Raw genomic sequence first — 18,725 nt, 5'->3', positions numbered from 1 at the left:
TAGATGGGAGGCATGTAAAAACACCTCTCGTCCATTTGACCGAGAACTTGAAGGGTTGTTCTGTTTTACTCTATGATCAGACCTCTAATGTGATATACAAATCCAGTGTGCTTCAGGGCTGAGTCTTGTTTCAAATGGCTATGCCCAACATGACTGCCATATCTGCCCCGGGAGTTGAGTGCAAACCATGCTGAGTTAGTATTAGCTCCCGGTTTCTTATTTATGTGAAAGATCAAAACCTCAGATAATGAACTCAGGTAGATAGATGTAATACAAGGTGGACATAAGATTCTTCAAATACAGTCCAGAAACCTTTGCTAACAGAGTGCAGTGCGGTATACAACACAGAACGATGCAATGTCATGTTGGGAGTTGCATGTCAGCAAATCTTGAAGACTATGGCTCTCCGTCCCAATGTTAAGTGAACAATTCTGTGTCTGGTAAAATGGACTGTGAGTGACAGAAACGTGTTCTATATTAAATACTGTGTGTCAGTCTTCAAAAGACCACAAGACCCTTCCCTTAAAGACTCTGGAAACAGCTTATTTCTTCTTCTGAGTGAATAATAAATCTAATAATTACCGGTACCTATCACAAAACACGTGAGTGCAATCCAGTCCTAGATATCAGTTACAAATAAATGCTTTACACCACCCAATTCCTTTTAGCACACATCGAATCATGCACTGAACACTTTATCAAATTTGTGCCTCAGTAAAGAACAGGGAATGGCAAATTTTTAACCAGCTCCAGCATGGTCAGCTATGGAACAGGAAAAAAAACTGAATTGTTATAATGTACTGTACAATTTTATTTTGTTTTTAGGGGGGTTTTAGCGGTTAAGGCACCAGGCTAGAAACCAAGAGACCATGAGTTCTAATTCTATCTTCAGAATGAACACCAGCTGGGTGACTTTGAGCCAGTCACTTTTTCTCAGTCCATGATATCAGGTTGAGGCAAGAAAGCTATCCGTCAATTCCTGTTGCAGCCAATAAATCAAGACTCGACTGGGGGCAGGGGAGCAGAACCTGGACTTGCAGGAAAATGCTAGAGAGGGGGGAAAAATCAAATTGGGACATAGGCAGCTACCATCTGAATATTTCATGAAGACCAACCCTAAAGTATAAAGGATACTTGGAGCCCTGCTATATCAACAGAAATGTTTGTGTGGTGGCTCCTATCTCCTGCCCATTTTGGTACTGGTTTCAGTATCAGTCGTGGCAATCCAATCACGATATAGCAGAGATAAAAATGAAAAGAGCTGAAGTAGTTGTGAACGAAATGGGTGTGGGGAAGGGGAAGGGGAAGAAAAGAAGTACACTTGAGAGAGTGAAATCCTTGGATATATTGGCAGTGTTTAATCTCCGCCTCCCCCACCTTTGTAGAACAGTGACGTGTCTGGCATGTACTTAATGTGACTCTGAAAATCTCCACAATAAGGGCAGGGCTGTCTAGACAGAACTGCTCTCTCTGTCCTTGTTGTTTTGTTCTTCAGAAACCAACACTTTTTGCTTATCTTCACATTGATTAATTAACTGTAACGATATTGAATATACAGATGTCTACAAGGGCAGTCAGCAATCAATAACAGATGGACAACCAACCAACATCACTTATTTTTTAAAGGAAAACACAGGCGTTTTATCCTTGTAAAATGTCCCAAAGCAATATTCCTGGAGGCACTGATCCTGGTCTCTAACCAGATACCTTCCAAATGTGCTGGGATTATAGTATATGGAATTCTGAAAAGAATACTTCAAGTATATCTGAAGCCTGACAAATTCTATCTATCTATCTATTCATCCATCCATCCATCCATCCATCCATCAATCATCTATCTGGTTTGGAAATAAATTTAGCAGACATATATCTACTAACTGTTGCTCCAACCTTATTTATGCGAGGAAAATAGAACTTTGTGAATATGTACTTATCAAAGCAGTCAGAAGTGACAGAAAAAGAAAGGAATAATTTGAATCAGGTAGAACACACAGAATCACTCAGGCTCTGGGTATTCCTACCCAGTAGTGAGAATCATGGCCATAATATATAAGCAGGAGGACATGTGCTTCAGAGCAAGTGGTTGGCCTTCAACCTTAAGTCTCAACTCTCTTTTAAACAGAGGAATGAATAGGGATAGTAATTTGGCTATTATTCTTGATCAGCTGTTTAGTTGCTTTGGTGATCTGCTATGAAACAGCTGCTTACGCCAAATTAACTGTTTTTTCAGCAAAAGGAAAAGACCTCCTGTAATATTCCCATCCACACATACCACCAAAACAATTTCTAAGGATTGTACCAAAATCCCATGTAGGGTACACTTGAGGGTAGAGGTCTGTGCTTTTGCAGTTTCTGTGTTCTTCATGAAGATCAGTTTACAGCATTCAATTACATTCTTTCAATAAAATTTAGGAAAACTAAATTTAAAACTAAATTTAAAATAAACTATTCAATTATATTCTTTCAATAAAATTTAGGAAAACTGAGTGGTTAGATTTAAAAGCCTGACCTATCATAAATGCAGTATCTTTGCCTGAAGGAACATGCAGAGTTCACTGATAGGCCATATACTCTATAAGGAGAAGGTCCCAGGAAACCTATTAGTGAATTTCTTCTTCTTTCAAACAAGCTGGGAAAAGCAACCACCTCAAATGTTGGAGAGCTGCCTTACTGTCAGAGTGAATTGGCCATATAAGCAATACTTTATATATTCTATAACTTGTGGTCAATATTACTATGGCCGGGGCACAGCAGGGCAGAGAATGTCTAAACCAGAGGTCCCCAACCTTTTGGGCACCAGGGACTGGTTCCATCGAGAGAGGTTTTTCCACGGACCGGAGGGTGTGTGGTTTTGTATGCTGCCTGCCTCCTGCAGATGGAGCTTTGCTTTTCTGTGTGAACTGGTTGCTGGCATGCCATGGTCCAGTACCGGTCCACAGACCAGGGGTTGGGGACCCTTGGTTTAAACCATCCTGTTAAGCCAGGACAAAATAATAGGAGACTGTGAGTTCAAGTCCCATCTTAGCCATGAAAAGCAAAAGGGTGACTTTGGGCCAGTCACTGTAACAGAACAACAGAGTTGGAAGGGACCTGGAAGTCTTCTAGTCCAACCCCCTGCTGAAGCACGAAATTGTCTCTCAGCCCAACCCACTTCACAAGGTTGTTGTTGCGGGGAACATAGGAGGGAGGAGTATTGTGTGTGTGGCTGCTGGCTTGAGTTATTTGTAAAAATAATAAAGATGGGATATAAATAAATAAATACACTTTTTCAGAAGTTCTAAAATATAGGCCATTTAATACAAAATCCCATTACTGTATAAACACTGCTTTTTTCCTGAGAAAACTTGTAGGTAGTATAATTACTCAGTTGGAACTAGTTGTTTGATAGTAAGTGAACAGCTTTACATAAAACTTACGAACTCAGCTAAAGTCCTCCTTTGCTACCAATGGATCATCTAACTTCCTTGTCTACTGGGGAGTCATCCTGAACCTAGTGTTCACTTTCTTTTGAAGTCCATCTGGAAAGTACCAAATTGGGTAAGCCTTTGGAGAAATTCAGTTCCATTAGAAGAATATGCTGAGCTCCAGATTCAGCACCTTAAAAGGTGGCATTGTTTTAAAGACAGCTCAGTTCTTGTAAAAAAAAGGCCTCATTGAAGTTGTGGCTGACTTGAGGCACACCTACATTTCTGAATTGCCTGCCCTGTTTAAAAGAGAGAGAGAGGGAGGGGGGGAGAGAGAGAGAGAAAGAGAGAAGAAAAGAACTGAAGCAAAGGCTGCCACCTATAAAAATAGCTGATTGTTGGCATGAAGGCCTGTTAAATATATTTCCAAGGTATGCCTAGCACACCCTTAATTGCTTTCAAGAGCTCTTTTTGGCACTTTTTATCTCCCGGCCTTGTCATTCCAGAGTGCAGAAATGCAGATGTCCTTAAGTCAAACCACTCCTTTAGTTCATTCAAAGAACAATTGCTGTACGTGACATCAGGGCGCAGGTGACATGGTCTCCTTGTGCAACACAGTCTTAGCTGTGGCTGAAAAGAAATAGAAGTGGGCATAACTTCAAAGAGGAATAAATAAGGATTTTTATAAAAAGACTGCAGAATAAATTCACATTCCAACTCAGTGTTTACATGCCTAAAAACCTACAGACTGAATGTTGTGAGCCTCTTACCCTGTACTGTCCCTGAGCTGTTTCAGTTGTGGCATTGTCTTCCTCTGCCTCCTTCTCTACTTCATATTATTCCAGTGCATTGCCATGATTTTTATATTTAGAATATAAAAAAAGAGGCCTTTCCCTTTCCATTCGGCTATTGTCCGTTCTTCCTTGCAACCGTTTGTTTCCATGAAGAAGTGACACTCGGGGAACTAGAATGTTCATACATTTATAAAAAACATCGAGATTACGAAGCTCTTTTGCCTCTCTGGGCTTCCCGTTTTTTAGCTTTTGCAGAATTTAATGTTCTTTCTAAAACTTCGAGAATTACAAATTGTTATGTATGCAGGCACCTGCATAGCAACAGCCACCAGGGGGCGTTGGCCTGAACGGTTTTTGGCGGGAAACCCAGTTTCGGCAGGAAACCTAGGGCCAACCCCATTGGCTGTCCGCTTACCTGGCTAGGTATTTAAGGAGGCCAGGTAACCCTCATTCCCCAGTGGGCCATCCCCTCCAATAAAGAGCTGAACTCACACTCTGGCTGGCGTCTCTTCCTTGCGTCGGACCCACTACACAATAGTGGCGACGAAGGTGGGATTGCTGCCGACCAAGAGCTGAAGTCACTGGGGAAACGCTCTGCGAGCTGAAGGGAAAGGCATTTTCTTTCCCTCTCCCCCCACGACCGCCAGCCGACCAGCTGACCAGACCACGCCGGTCACTGCATCCAAAAACCGTTCAGGCCAACGCCCCCTGGTGGCTGTTGCTATGCAGGTGCCTGCATACATAACACAAATATTGGAGTAGGAGTCACGTCTTAATACAGAAGATTCTTAAAGTGAACTTAAAGATAAAACCAGGGACTTTTCTTTTAGGCCTAACAGATAAAGAACTTGAAAAATAAATGGAACTTTGATGTTATACATGTTGATGGCAGCAAGATTATGTTATGCACAAAAATGGAAGGACAATGCGATGCCCACAATAGACGGACAGCTGCAAAAGTTGATGGAGTTAGCAGAGGTGGCTAAACTGACTGCTTTGATTAAAGAAAAGAACATAATTAATTTTGTTTCTGCTTGGAAACCGCTTTTGGACTTTGTGCTTGAGATGGAAAAAACTGAAACTTTGATTTTGGGTTTTGCTGATTAGATTGGTTTGGTGTAAAAAGTTGTGGTTTCATGTTATTATTTTATTCTACTGCACCAAAAGGAGTCAGAAGTCAATGCTTTTTTTTTACTTTTTCCCTTCTATCCTATACTTTTCTTTCTTTCCGTTTCCCTCCCCTATCTAACCTTCATCTTTATATTTTTTTTATTTAATGCTTTGTTAAATTAATAAAAAGTTTGAAATAAAACATTGAGAATTGCAGGGGAATGGTCACCTAAATAAGGATTAAGCTGCATAGAGCTAGCTGCGTATTTAGTTCAAGGATCACATCCTCCCATTTCAAAAACATCACAGGACCTTTTACAAAGACCTTTGTTGGCTAAGTGGGAAAATCAAAACAATCTTATCTAAAAAGTAAATAAATAAAACTGAAATCCAAAATAAAATCAAACAACTGCCTACCTGCCATTCTTTAATGGAACGCCCCAGATACATTGCTTGAGGATGTATCATAACAAAACTCATTTGGAGTGTCAATTGCTTTCTGCCTCAAGTGGTTATTTATTATTTATTTTAAAAATTTATATAGCTGCCCATCTTATACTAAAGTCTGGGCAGGCTCCCAATCAAGAACACAGATACTGTGTATCATAGCAAATAAAACCTTCCCTATTCATGTTTTGGAAAGTTACGAAATAGCAAACTTTGCCTCTGCCCCAACAACAACAACAAACATACTTTGCTCTGATTTGAACCGGTAATATCGAAAACTGTTAACTTGCCCTGGTCAGTTGCTCCATTTTTATAATGAGTAATGGTCAAGCCTATAATCATCTACACTATGCTGCAATTACTAAGTGAGCAAGAAATTTCAAAGTTCCAAAGTAGGGATATACTTAGTGAGACCACTAGGAGATCTCTTATTATCTTCTTTTTAAGAGAGGTATTTGATAAATAATTCCATAGAATATTTCTACCTCTGAATCACATGTTTAGCATGTAGCTCTCCCTACTGCACTGGCTCTAGAAATTCAAATAATAGATACCGGCTGAATAGTAATGTATTTTGAAGATATGTAGCCGACACTGCACACAGTATCATCTACAACATCTCACAAGTACTGAGAAATTTTGACTAATCAATGATACTTCCAAACTGGTTTGTATTTCCCGTTGTATTATCTGAACCCTTGTGCAAATATATTTTCCATGAAATACTCAATATGTGCACTGATCCCACTGCAGATCAGTGAGGTTGAGCCAATATTGTTCAGGATTTTAAACCTGGGATGATTGATCCCTATATGTAGCTCCTGCCACCACAAAGCAATGATCATGCCATCCAAACCAGCTGCAGGAGAGGGCAATCAATCAATAGCTGCTCATAATAAGAAACATTGCAGCTCAATGGTAGAACACTAGCTTTGCACACTTAAATTCCCAGGATCATTCTATACCCTCTGCATTTAGAAAGGTTGGGAAACAAGTGATGAGAAAAAATACTTGCTTGGAATTCTGAAGTGTTGTCAGTCAGAGTAAATAACACTGAGGCAGATGGACAACCAGCTTTACCTGATATAAAACAGCTGTCAACATTGAATCGCTATGATGCCTGCTAGCTTCCATCACTAATCAACTTGCCATAAAAAAGTGGGGAGGGATGGAAAGAGAAGGGAGAGAATGGAATGCCAAGAAGCCATTCACGGACCATGAGAGCCAAGGTCAATACTGCAGGTGCTCAGTGGAGAAGTGAACTATTCCCATAACAAAAAGAAATATTACAACTGGACAATGTGAACACCTGGTGGGTGGGGGCCATGCTTCTTCAGTTTTGAGATGGTGTAGCCAATAAAGGTTTACCTTATAGGACTCAAATGCCTTGAGGAATTCTTTTGTTGGGGCAGATTGTTGACATTAGCTTTCAGTAATTCCAATCCTACTGACTATGTGAAGATGAAATAAGAAGTATATACTATAAGTAGTGCCAGAATCAAATACGGTATATCAGAAAGATCTAGATGTGAAGAAAGAGTTTCATGGGATAAAATCTGAGAGGCTTAGTATAATATAAATAGCCACATATATCTTTATAACCATAAGAGGGCCTGAGCCCCTCCAAAACTTGCTCCTGATTGCTCATTTTTAATATGACCGAAAGACCTAATTGTTAAATATATGGAAAGTTATCAGATGAACCATATTTAATTCCAAGTATAATTCTGATTTAATCAGGTTTAATTTTTTGCTCTGGCTCTGTCCATCTTGTCTTAGTTTCACAAAGTGTCTACCCTAGTACACAACTCCAAGGCCAAGTGTAGCCCTTCTATCGCCCTCCCCCCAATATTTCAATGCACCCCTGGGCTAAATGAATGTACATAGCACCTGTGGCCCTCAAAGAAACTGAGTGACATTCCAGCTGGAGAACAAATCTTCTAGTTCCCACAAGCTACACATAGTGCAGCAGTGAAGGAATGTATGCTGGACAGCATCAACTGTTAAGGTGATGACCTTCACATGAGTTATTGGGTTGACCTCTCTTCTGGTGGCTGCCCAGGTGCAGATTAAAAATTCCACAGCACTGTTTTGAGAAGGGCATCCATGTCTAAATCTGTCATAATCTAATGTAAGAGTCCTAAAGGAAGCAGAGTTTAGTTCCATTGAGGAGGAAGACAAATTCAAACTTGCTGTTGTTTTAATTTGGCTAAAATAGTAGCCCAGATCAGTAACAGAATATAAATACTTCCACTTGCTGATGAAGTTTGAGATAAAGGTGGCCATAACGGAAACTACTGAAGCATCTGTTGGTCAGATGCAGAAAAGAGAATTTCAGCATCTGTAGCCATAACTGTAGCATTCCTTTTCCACATAACTATTAGAGACGTGGGAGAAATAATCTGGCTACTCATTCACTCCCAGGCTATTTAAAAGAAGTGGCAACTCTTTCAAACATAGTAAAATATCTTCTTCCTCTATTAACTTAGGGATTTTTGTGTCTTTGGGACCACCTCTCCTCTCTAGATGCTGAAAGAGAAGGGAAGAAAGTAGCCCAGGTGCTGGCAATTTTCTGGGCACCAGGCTAAGTTAAGCTCATTAGGATTTATTGGGTTTTTACCACTAATATTTTTATTACTATTTTATTCATGGTTTCTTATACAGCCAGGCAGATGTTCATATTGGTTTCAGCATTTTTGTCCGCCTGTCAGATCCTTCTCAAGGTCCTGGGATAGGCAGATCTTGATATTTTATGATGTCAGAGTTATCGTTGCATGATGTAAGTTGTTCTGAGTAAAGCTGTCTTTTGCAATTGACTGATAGCAAGTTTGTCAATGCTGATATTCAGGTCGTTTTGGGATTGCACCAAAGGTGCCTATTACATTCTATTTCTATTTGCAGGTCTTTGTATTTTGTTATCTTGTCCAGTTCTTTCTTTTCTATTTTGTTCTCTCCAGTTACTGCCTTGTCCACCAGCCAGACTTTTTTGTCTTTCTTATTGACAGTTGTTAAGTCTGGGGTGTTATGTGACAGGTGCCTGTCTGTTTGAATTCTAAAGTCTCAGAGCACTTTAGCTTCTTCATTTTTATGACTTTCTCTATGGTCCCACCAATTCTTTCTTGCAGACAAATGGTATTTCTTGCAGATCATCCAATGTGCCATTGTTGCTACTTTGTCATGCCATTGTTTACAATCAGTGTGTGTAAGATCTTGCAGCAGCTAACCAGGTGATTCGCTGTTTCTTCACATTGAGTTGGGGGGTGGGAGAGAGAGAGAGAGACCAGCCAAAAGTCACTCCAGCCAGCTTCTGGGTGTCCTTGTTCTTAATTCAACACCTTAACTATTACATTACATTGGTTTTATGCATACACCCATACCTCTCGTACATATATACTGTATAATTACTTACTAATATTTTGTGTTATTTTGTAATTTTCTTTTATTTTGGACCATTTTATTTGTTTACTGTTGTGAATGTTTTATTATAACTTACTGATTGTAACCACCATGCTGAGTATTTGCAATGACCATTGGATGGACTTATAGTTGGCCACCCAAAGAGTATCCATAAATGGCTCCATATCAGCTTGGACATTTGCATCATACAGATGTCACAGGGCTCTCCCTTGAGCCTTGCGCTATTCAACAATGACCTGGATGAAGGAAGGGGTTATGAAGATGATTACCAAATTTGTAGACCTTGATGATTTTAGGCTGAATGAATTTCTGAACTAATGGCTTGTGATCCTGAAGAAACTAAGTGTCTGAAAGGAATGAGAAATCCTCTGAAATAATTTACTGAAAGTGCAATCACCAAAACTTCCTGCTAGAAGGAAAAATGAGAGTCATCTAGGCAGCAGCTTTGCAAAATGTCAAAATGAAAAAGGACATATATAGGACAGGGAACCAGAGTCATATAATCAAAGAAAGATACAAGATAGTCTCCAGAAATTGTAAGCATTGAGTATCAAAGACTAAACTTCAGAAATAGCCAAGGCTTGTTATAAACACCCAAACCAACAAAAATGATTTTTTTTTCAACTATACTAGAAACAGACACATACACAAACAAAACCTAAAGAGGCTGTAGGTCTGTAACGAGAAGAAAGAGATTAGTAACAGATGATAGGAAGAAGGCAAAATAACTTATTTTATGTCTGTCTGTCTCCTTCTGAGAGAAGGGAAATGAAGCTTTAGTTGGTCATCATTATGCCACTGGAGGAAGGAGAGATTTGCATCTTAACATAGACAAGAGGATAAAAAAATGCTGGGTGAATTTAAATGAATTCAAGTCTCCAAGGTCAGATAAATTACATCCTGGATATTGAAGGAACTGGAAGAGGTGATTGAAGAACTTCTAACTCTAATCTTTGAAAACTCCTAGAAGCAGACTGTTGAAGTCCCAGAAGAGTGGATGAAAAACAAATGTCTTATATTCAAAAAAGGAAGACAGAAGATTCAGGACATTACAGACCTGTCATCCTCATGTCTATACTGGGCAAAGTCCTCCATTGGTTTATGAAAAAGTATGTTTTAAGCCAGGGATCTTCAATCTTGGCCCTTTTAGGACTTGTGGACTTCAACTCCCAGAATTCCTCAGCCAGGCACACTGGCTGACGAATTCTGGGAGTTGAAGTCCACAAGTCATAAAAGGGCCAAGTTTGAAGACCCCTGTTTTAAGCACCTGAGTAGGAATGCCACAATTAACAAGAGCCAGCATGGCTTTGTCACAAACAAGTCATGCTAACTTTATCTCATTTTTTTGACAGAATTACTAGGTTAATGCATTGGGGGAATGCTACTGTATCCTGACCTGATTCAGTGGAGTCTCTCATGATATATTTTTCTAATAAAATGATGAAAGATAGACTAGAGCAGACATGTCAAACACAAGGCCCAGGGGCCAGATCCGGCCCGCGAAGTGGTTTCATGTGGCCCGCGAAGCCATCCTGGAAACAGTGAGGGAACGGCCCCCACTGCCTTGGCCCTGGCCCAGAGACCCTCCTTCTGCCAGAGACCCTCAGATCTGTCGCACTCCTGCCCAGGCCCCCATAGGCACCCTTGATGTGACCGATGTAGAGCTGGCCATGCCCACCCAGTAAGCCATGCGCACTCTAGCCACGCCTACTCAGTAGGCCACACCCACCCTGGCCATACCCACCTGGCCCCCTGAGGGCAACCGCAATGCTGATGCGGCCCTCAATGAAATTGAGTTTGACACCCCTGGACTAGAGGATAAACATGTCAGGTGAATTCATAATTGGCTGGATGACTGCACTCAGTTCTGTATTTGTTTGGAGAGTAGGTTTGATTGGACCATCACAGGACTGTGACCTGGCCCTTGTGCTATATACCATTTTTATTAATGACTATGATAAAGGTGTTGAAAAAGGATTGTCACATCTGCAGATGACATGAAACTAGGAACCTTGGCTACACTTTAGAAGATCAAGAGAAAATTTTTAAAAAATCTTGCCCTGGAGATAAATTCCAAAACTAGTGAAAGGAAATGGAAAGGAAGTAGACTCAGATTACATGTTAGAAAGAATTTCCTGATACTGAGAGCTGTCAAGCAGTGGAATAAGTTGTCTCATGAAGTGACGTGTTCCTCTTCACCAGAGATCTTCAAACACAGGTTGGGTAGCCATATGACCAAAATACTTCAGGAGATCCTGCACTGAGGAATTTGACAGGCTAAATGAATTACAGACTAACAGAATTGGAAGGGACCTTGGAGATCTTCTAGTAGTCCAACTCCCAGCTCAAGCTGGAAATTCTGTACCATTTCTGACAAATGTTTGTTCCAATCTCTGAGATCCTTTCAAATGATGAGTTGCATTATCTTAAATTTTAGTGGAGCTCTCTCTGGGGACTGGGCAACAAAAAAGTGAGCTTATGAAAAAAAGTGGGGTGATGAAACTTAAATAAGAGGCAGTATTTCATAGATAGGAGTGCAAAATATTCTGGAAGATGTTTATTCCCTGATCTCTTTGGATGGGTTGGGAATGACCACTAAGTCTCTTGCCCCACCTGATTTTTTAAAAGATCCTTTTAGATATTGTGGTTTTTTTTTTAAAATGACTTTGGGAACTGGCATGCTTCAGAACAAAACTCTAAGTCTAGCGCTGTCCCTTCTTATAAAAATGCCTCTAAGCCAGGGGTGTCAAACTCAATTTCACTGAGGGCCGCATCAGCATTGCGGTTGCCCTCAGAGGGCCGGGTGGGTATAACCAGGGTGGGCGTGGCCTACTGGGTGGGCATGGCTAGAGTGCATATGGCCTACTGGATGGGCATGGCCAGCTCTACATCAAAGATGCCTATGGGGGCCTGGGCAGGAGTGGGACAGATCTGAGGGTCTCTGGCAGAAGGAGGGTCTTTGGGCCAGGGCCAAGGCAGTGGGGGCCCTTCCCTCACTGTTTCCAGGATGGCTTCGCGGGCCGCATGAAACCACTTCGCGGGCTGCATCCGGCCCCTGGGCCCTGTGTTTGACATGTCTGCTCTAAGCCTTACATAGGACCCACAAGAAATAAGGAAGAGTGGTTATTTCTTCAACCTAGTTTTCATCTGAATGCGTGATTATCAGATGGGGCGTGGAGGGGGAAAATTGAAGCTAACTGTGATCATAATACAATTGCGAGGAGCAACTGAAGACATCAAGGAGCAACCTTGACAATTTCCTTCTGGTAAATGGCTGTTTTGTAATTGGCCACATCCAGTGGTGGGATTCAAATATGTGAACAACTGGTTCTCTGTGTGGATGCTGCTTCCAGAAGTACATTCTGGGCATAGGCAAAAAATTAGCTACCGGTTCTGCCAAAGTGGTGCAAACCGGCTGAATCCCACCACTGGCCACATCTATTACTGTATCCATTTGGTGAGAGTTTCCACAATATTGAACAATAGAGGGGTGGGGGGTTTTGGGTGGGGTTTTTTTGGTATGTTTATTTGCCACATCTCGTGGCCATTTGGATTTCTGCATCCAGGATCTGATAGCCATAAAAGGCAGTACAGTAATGCTGAGGACAAGACCAAGAAATAGAGGACAATTCTGCATTTAGAAGTTACCTTTGAAAGACCACTTTGGTTTCAGTGATGACCCCAGAGAAGAAGAAAATGTCCCAGGAGGAATATCACACAAAGATTAGGACAAAGTTTTTGTCCTTTCTGAATTGCTCACATTATGTAAGCGAGGGAAACTCTGAAAGGCATTTATGACTTAAAATATAAAAAACACAATTAGTTAATAAGTAAACTGTATAAAAGGAAGGTATGGGAAACTCGGAGGCAAAGTTGAGCATTTCCAAAGTTAAAATTCAATTTTCAATGGCTGAAAAATATATGGGGGGAAAAATGGCAGGAGAACTTTACACAGCTCAATGTTGTAATTATTATATCCTTTCCAGGGGAATAGCTATCTTAGCTTGTTGCAGCTAAAACAACAGGAAATCTTAACTGTAGCTTTTGTTGACTACAGCTGATGAATGGGCTCCAGTCCATCAGAGTTTATGCCATAATAAATCAGTCTTTAAGATGCCGCAAGACTCTCTGTTGCTTCCATTATTCAATTATAGTGTTTGTACTTCACTTCCTATGTTGCATTGCGCAGAAGTCGCATCCTGAAAGATGTACATGTTGTTTTGCCCTTTGGATGAATGGAATCTTGATGTTTTCACCTTCGTAGTATTCTTCTGTCTCATCCTTCCTTCCAAAAAGCTGATTTATACCAAGTTAGACTATTTCGCCTCCTAATTCAGTATATCAATGGGAGAAGAGTAATGTTAATTTGTTAATGTTAATTTTATTTGTATACCGCCCTTCTCCCGAAGGACTCAGGGCGATGAACAGGGCACATATAAAATACAGGATACAAAAGTTAAAAAAAAGAATTAAATACAAGGCCCAAGCTAAAACAATAAATAATAATATAAGAACCACAATAAAATCCCAACCCATCCCCCATCAGGCCAGGCCGGCTTGTTCGAATAAATAGGTCTTCAGATCGTGTCGGAAGGAGCGAAGGTAGAGTTTCAATCAGAGGTCTTTTGGACTCTTAGTTTTGTAATCTTGGACCAGTTACATCCAGGATGCCTATTGTGTCACTCACCATAATCCAGACAATACTAAGTGATGGGAGGTCAGCTTGAGCTTGAAACAGCCCAAGGGGTTTTTTGAGTTAAACTAAACTTCTCCAGGTAAAGGGACGTGGTGGCTCAGTGGGTTAGGACACTGAGCTTGTCGATCGGAAGGTCGGCAGTTTGGCAGGTCGAATCCCGAGTGCCGCGTAGCAGAGTGAGCGCCTGTTACTCGTCCCAGCTTCTGCCAACCTAGCAGTTCGAAAGCACATAAAAATGCAAGTAGAAAAATAGGGACCACTATGGTGGGAAGGTAACAGCATTCCGTGCGCCTCTGGCGTCTAGTCATGCCGGCCACATGACCATGGAGACGTCCTCAGACAAGCGCTGGCTCTTCGGCTTTGAAACGGAGATGAGCACCGGCTCCTAGAGTCGGAAACGACTAGCACGCACGCGTGTGCGGGGGAACCTTTACCTTTACCTTTTAATCTTCTCCAGCACAGCTGTTTTCCAAATATGGAAGAAAGGTTAATCATAGCACAGGGTTCCTAAAGCAACTCTGTATATATGGCTTCTCCAGAGAATTTCTCTCTCCATTTTCCTTTTCACTCCAAACCTCAACTTAATGTCATCTTTCCTACTTTGCATGCACCAAAACAAAGAAACCTATTAAGGTTAGTCTCTTTTATTTGACCCTCCATAGCTCAATGGATGGGAAAATGGATCTTCAGGCATCATGTTCAGGGGTTTACCAACAGGGATTTTATGGGTCTTATGGGGGTGACACACATCCTAATGTCAATACAGAAAGTAAAATTGGATCGCTCTCAACAGTTACTGTCCTCTGTGCCCTGGTCCTAATCCTGAAGTTATGAATTAATCAAATATGATCACATGTTTGGCTAGTAGTGCTATTAACTGGATTCAAATTCTTGGGAGTTCATTATCAGAGACAGCGGTGGCTTTCTTTATTCCTTGTACCGTGCCTGGTCTTGGAGTCCCTTTCTGAATAAAGCACATTTTACCTTCTCTTCCCTATGAGTAACACATTGCTACCACTTACAGGTAGTCCTTGACTTACGACCACAATTGAGTCGTAAGTCTGTTGCATAGCAAAACATTTGTTAAGTGAATTTTGCCCCATTTTGTGACCTTTCTTGCCACAAGTGTTAAATGAATCATTGTTAGTAATAGGGTTGTAAAGTGAATCTGGCCTCCCCATTGACTTTGCTTATAAGAAGGTCGCAAAAGGTGATCACATGACCCCCGGGACACCTCAACTGTCACAAACATGAGTCAGTTGCCCATCATCCAAATTTTGATCATGTGACCATGGGGATGCTGCAACGGTCATACGTGTGAAAATGGTCATAAGTCACTTTTTTCAGTGCCATTGTAACTTTGAACAGTCACTAATTGAATAGTTATAAGTCGAGGACCATCTGTATTAGTAAAAGATGATACAAGTCTGCCATGAGGAATACAATGGTAGTTCAAATTCAGAAGGCCTTTAAACTTTGGGCACTTGACAACTGGCCATTTGTAGCATCCCTATGGTCATGTGGCTACTATAGTTATTTGTCAAAAAACACCCTTTAACTTCTGATTTCTGGCAAAAAAATGTGCATTGTAGACAATGGATTTGCTACATTCACTTTACAAACCTCACCAAAAGTTTGTAAAAATTGGCACAGTCAAGTGATGATCTGCTTAATGATTGACATGACGTACCACCATAATTCTGGGCTCAATTACAGTCGTAAGTTGAGGACTGAGCTGCCAGAAACTCAAGATCATAAATGAGAGGAAGAGAAAACAAAGAATGCATTATCATTATCATTAAGGAATTATTTCTAAATAGTATTGAATGAAGTATCTGAGAATATGGTAGAACTCAACAGAAATAGGACAACCAGTGCAAAGAAAACAAAAATCCTCTGCTTAGCACAAATCCTGAAGGAATATTACAAATTGTTTTTATTTATTAATCATATTTATATAACCCAAGGTGACTCTGGATGGCACATATAAATCTGATAAATATTTTTTTGCAATTTATATACCCATCCATCCTATCCTGATCACTGGTTTTAGAGTGCAATCACATGCATATGTGCTCAGAAAGAGCATTTATTAATTTTCCCATCTTGGGAAAAGATGCATTTGATTTGCATTCAAAGCGTTTCATGGGTCTAATGTTTGCTCCTGTTTGACCTGCCTAAACAGCCAACACCAAATAGGTCTGTCCTAGGGGAAGATATAGCATCCTTCAACCCTTGTTTATCCCAACCCGACACCATCCCAATGTGCCAAGATTGCAAATCTTAGCACTCACAGTGGGTGGGGGATATAGATGGATAACTATACCAGAGGCTATCCGGGGTCTCTTGCATACATTCCAGCTGGGGTAATTCCAGAGCTGAGGAGAACATAATGCCTCCTTGCCCTCCCCGTTCCTGGTTGATCTATTCATTTTTGGGTGCTTCATAGAGTTTAGATGTGGTGCACAGCTCTAGATGTGTCCAGATAAGTTCAGATGTGTCTTCTGGAACCAAATGTGAACAGTTAATATGACTCTAATATATATACCTGGCAAAAATCCCAAGGAGAATTTGATTCTAAAGGGATTACAGAAGTCAAGATTTTTTTTTTACCCACCCTGCTGGAAAAGGGAAAAAAAAGATTTATTCAAGAAAGCTTTAATTTTGACTGAAAAGCAGAGACAACTCTTCGGCTGAAACTGGAGAGGAGAGAGTCTGACCCTTTTGCCAAGTGTGTTATGATCTCTTTCCATTTTCAGATTCTTGAAACCGATTCAGCCTTCAGTATGTGAAACCCTTCAGCTTTACTTTCTGCCAGCTTTTTGTCCACCTCTTGAAAAATCACCCGACAAAAAGGTGAAGATTATCGTTGACATTTTTCTTTCTGAAGTGATTGGTGGTTCTTATATCTGCATAAGTCACCTCAGTTCTCCCCAACTCCAAACTTCCCCCTTGCAGAGAAGGGATGGATACAGCAGCCAAAAGAAAAATGCCAACGTGTTTGCTAGTTGCTCGTGACTGTTCTTGGCCAGGCGGGCTGGGTGTCAGGTTGACAAAGGCTGCCACTGGGGGTTTCACTCAATGGATCTCCATAGGATACTTGAAAACTGCCACGGTGTTTCCAGACATGAAGAGAGTGGCTGTTCTTTCCTTTGGTTTAAGAATATGAAAGTGACTGAGTGATTGCAATCGTATCCTCATCATGTCTGTGGGGTTGCTCACTTCTGAATATCCAGGGGATGACAGAATAATCTCAACAGGTTGACACTTGTCCATCAGCTTTCCAGAATCTCCTTTCTATTTTCTACTCTTTGTTTCAGTAGTATGAATAATAAGCCAGGAGCCAGCAGTACTTAAGGTAAAGATGTTAGGTATGTCAACAGCCAACCACCGCTTGGCTTCAAGGCCAAGAAGCACAGGGCACAGAGCCTGCTGAAATAAGGGAAATTTGGAAGCACCAGCAAGCATTATGGGAACTGCATCTTATTCAGACTGGCAGCAACCAATCATTTAAATGGCTTCTGTCTCTTTTCAAGGATGTTTATCTAGCCCTGATTGAAACCTAGCAGCTTAAGGCTGGGTAGAGTAGGGGTGTGTGTGTGTGTGTGTGTGTGTGTGTGTGTGTGTGTGTGTGTGAGTGAAGATTTATAATTGAGTCCTAATCTGGGAACCTAAATGGAGCATGGCCATCACTGGTTGATTTAACTACTTAATTTCCAGATAGTCATTTCAAATCCTGAGAGCTACAATCTCTCTCCAATCTTATCCAGAAGCCAGTCTGCTCCATGTCCATTCTGTAGATGCTCTTTGCCACCAATATTAGAGTCCAAAAGGATATGTATCATTTTCTCTGTAAGATTCCTTCTTATTCTTCTCCCTGGTGGAATGGAATGGAACGGAACAGAATGGAATAGAAGCTGGAAGGGACCTTGGAAGTCTTCTAGTCCCGCCCCCTGCTCAAGCAGGAGAACCTATACCATTTCAGACAAGTGACTGTCTAGTCTCTTCTTAAAAACATTGGTGTTGTAGTTATCTTCATTATCATTATTATTATTATTATTTCCAGTGATGAACACCCACGATATCTGAAGGCAAGCTGTTCCACTGGTTAATTGTCCTCATTGTTAGGAAGTTTCTCCTAACCTTATACAGCACCTGTTCTAGATTTCCCAATGGATCTATCAAATTGGCAAAGCATCATTTTGTCATTGACACAACTGTTTAATCCAGGATTTATTTATTTTTTAAAAAAACTGTATTCATCTCTTTTCTTTTTCTTCAATAGCAGATATGCAGTTTGGGAAGTACAATGATCCAGCCTTATTCCTTTGCTCAGATGGTGGCGGGATCAGGGAATGTAACACAATTATGCCTTTTCTAGGAGAAATCAGATCTGGCCACAGTAATTTATTTTGAAAACCTTTTCAGGCTGCATTATTGCAAGGGACTGGTGGTACTGCCCTCGAAGGTAATCTAAATACTTTATTTGGTCCTGAATGCCACTGCTTGAATTTTATCCAGGATCAGCAGTTGAGATTATGCCTGTCACAACTGACTTAAGTTTGTTTTCTTCCATCTCAAGTATGAATATTAATCTTTACAGCTCAAATGACCCTGACATCACATAAAGAACCTGATTTCATGAATTTGCCTAACTCACGGGCTGGAGCTTCTGGGAACTTTCTTCTTATTGAAAGTCTGTGCTTGGGAACAAATGAAGATTGCAGCCGCCAGATTATACCATGGTTTCTAAAATAAAATATATTTGATATAATTAATTTTAAAATGATACTGTAAATGGGACTGGTTCGGTAAGGATCTGTAAGATGAATTTGGTTGGAGTTCTGTGGCTGATAG

Source organism: Vipera berus (genome assembly GCF_964194415.1).
Source record: "Vipera berus genome assembly, chromosome: 3".
In the NCBI taxonomy this organism is placed as follows: Eukaryota; Metazoa; Chordata; class Lepidosauria; order Squamata; family Viperidae; genus Vipera; species Vipera berus.
Note: the sequence above shows the minus strand (reverse complement) of the source record.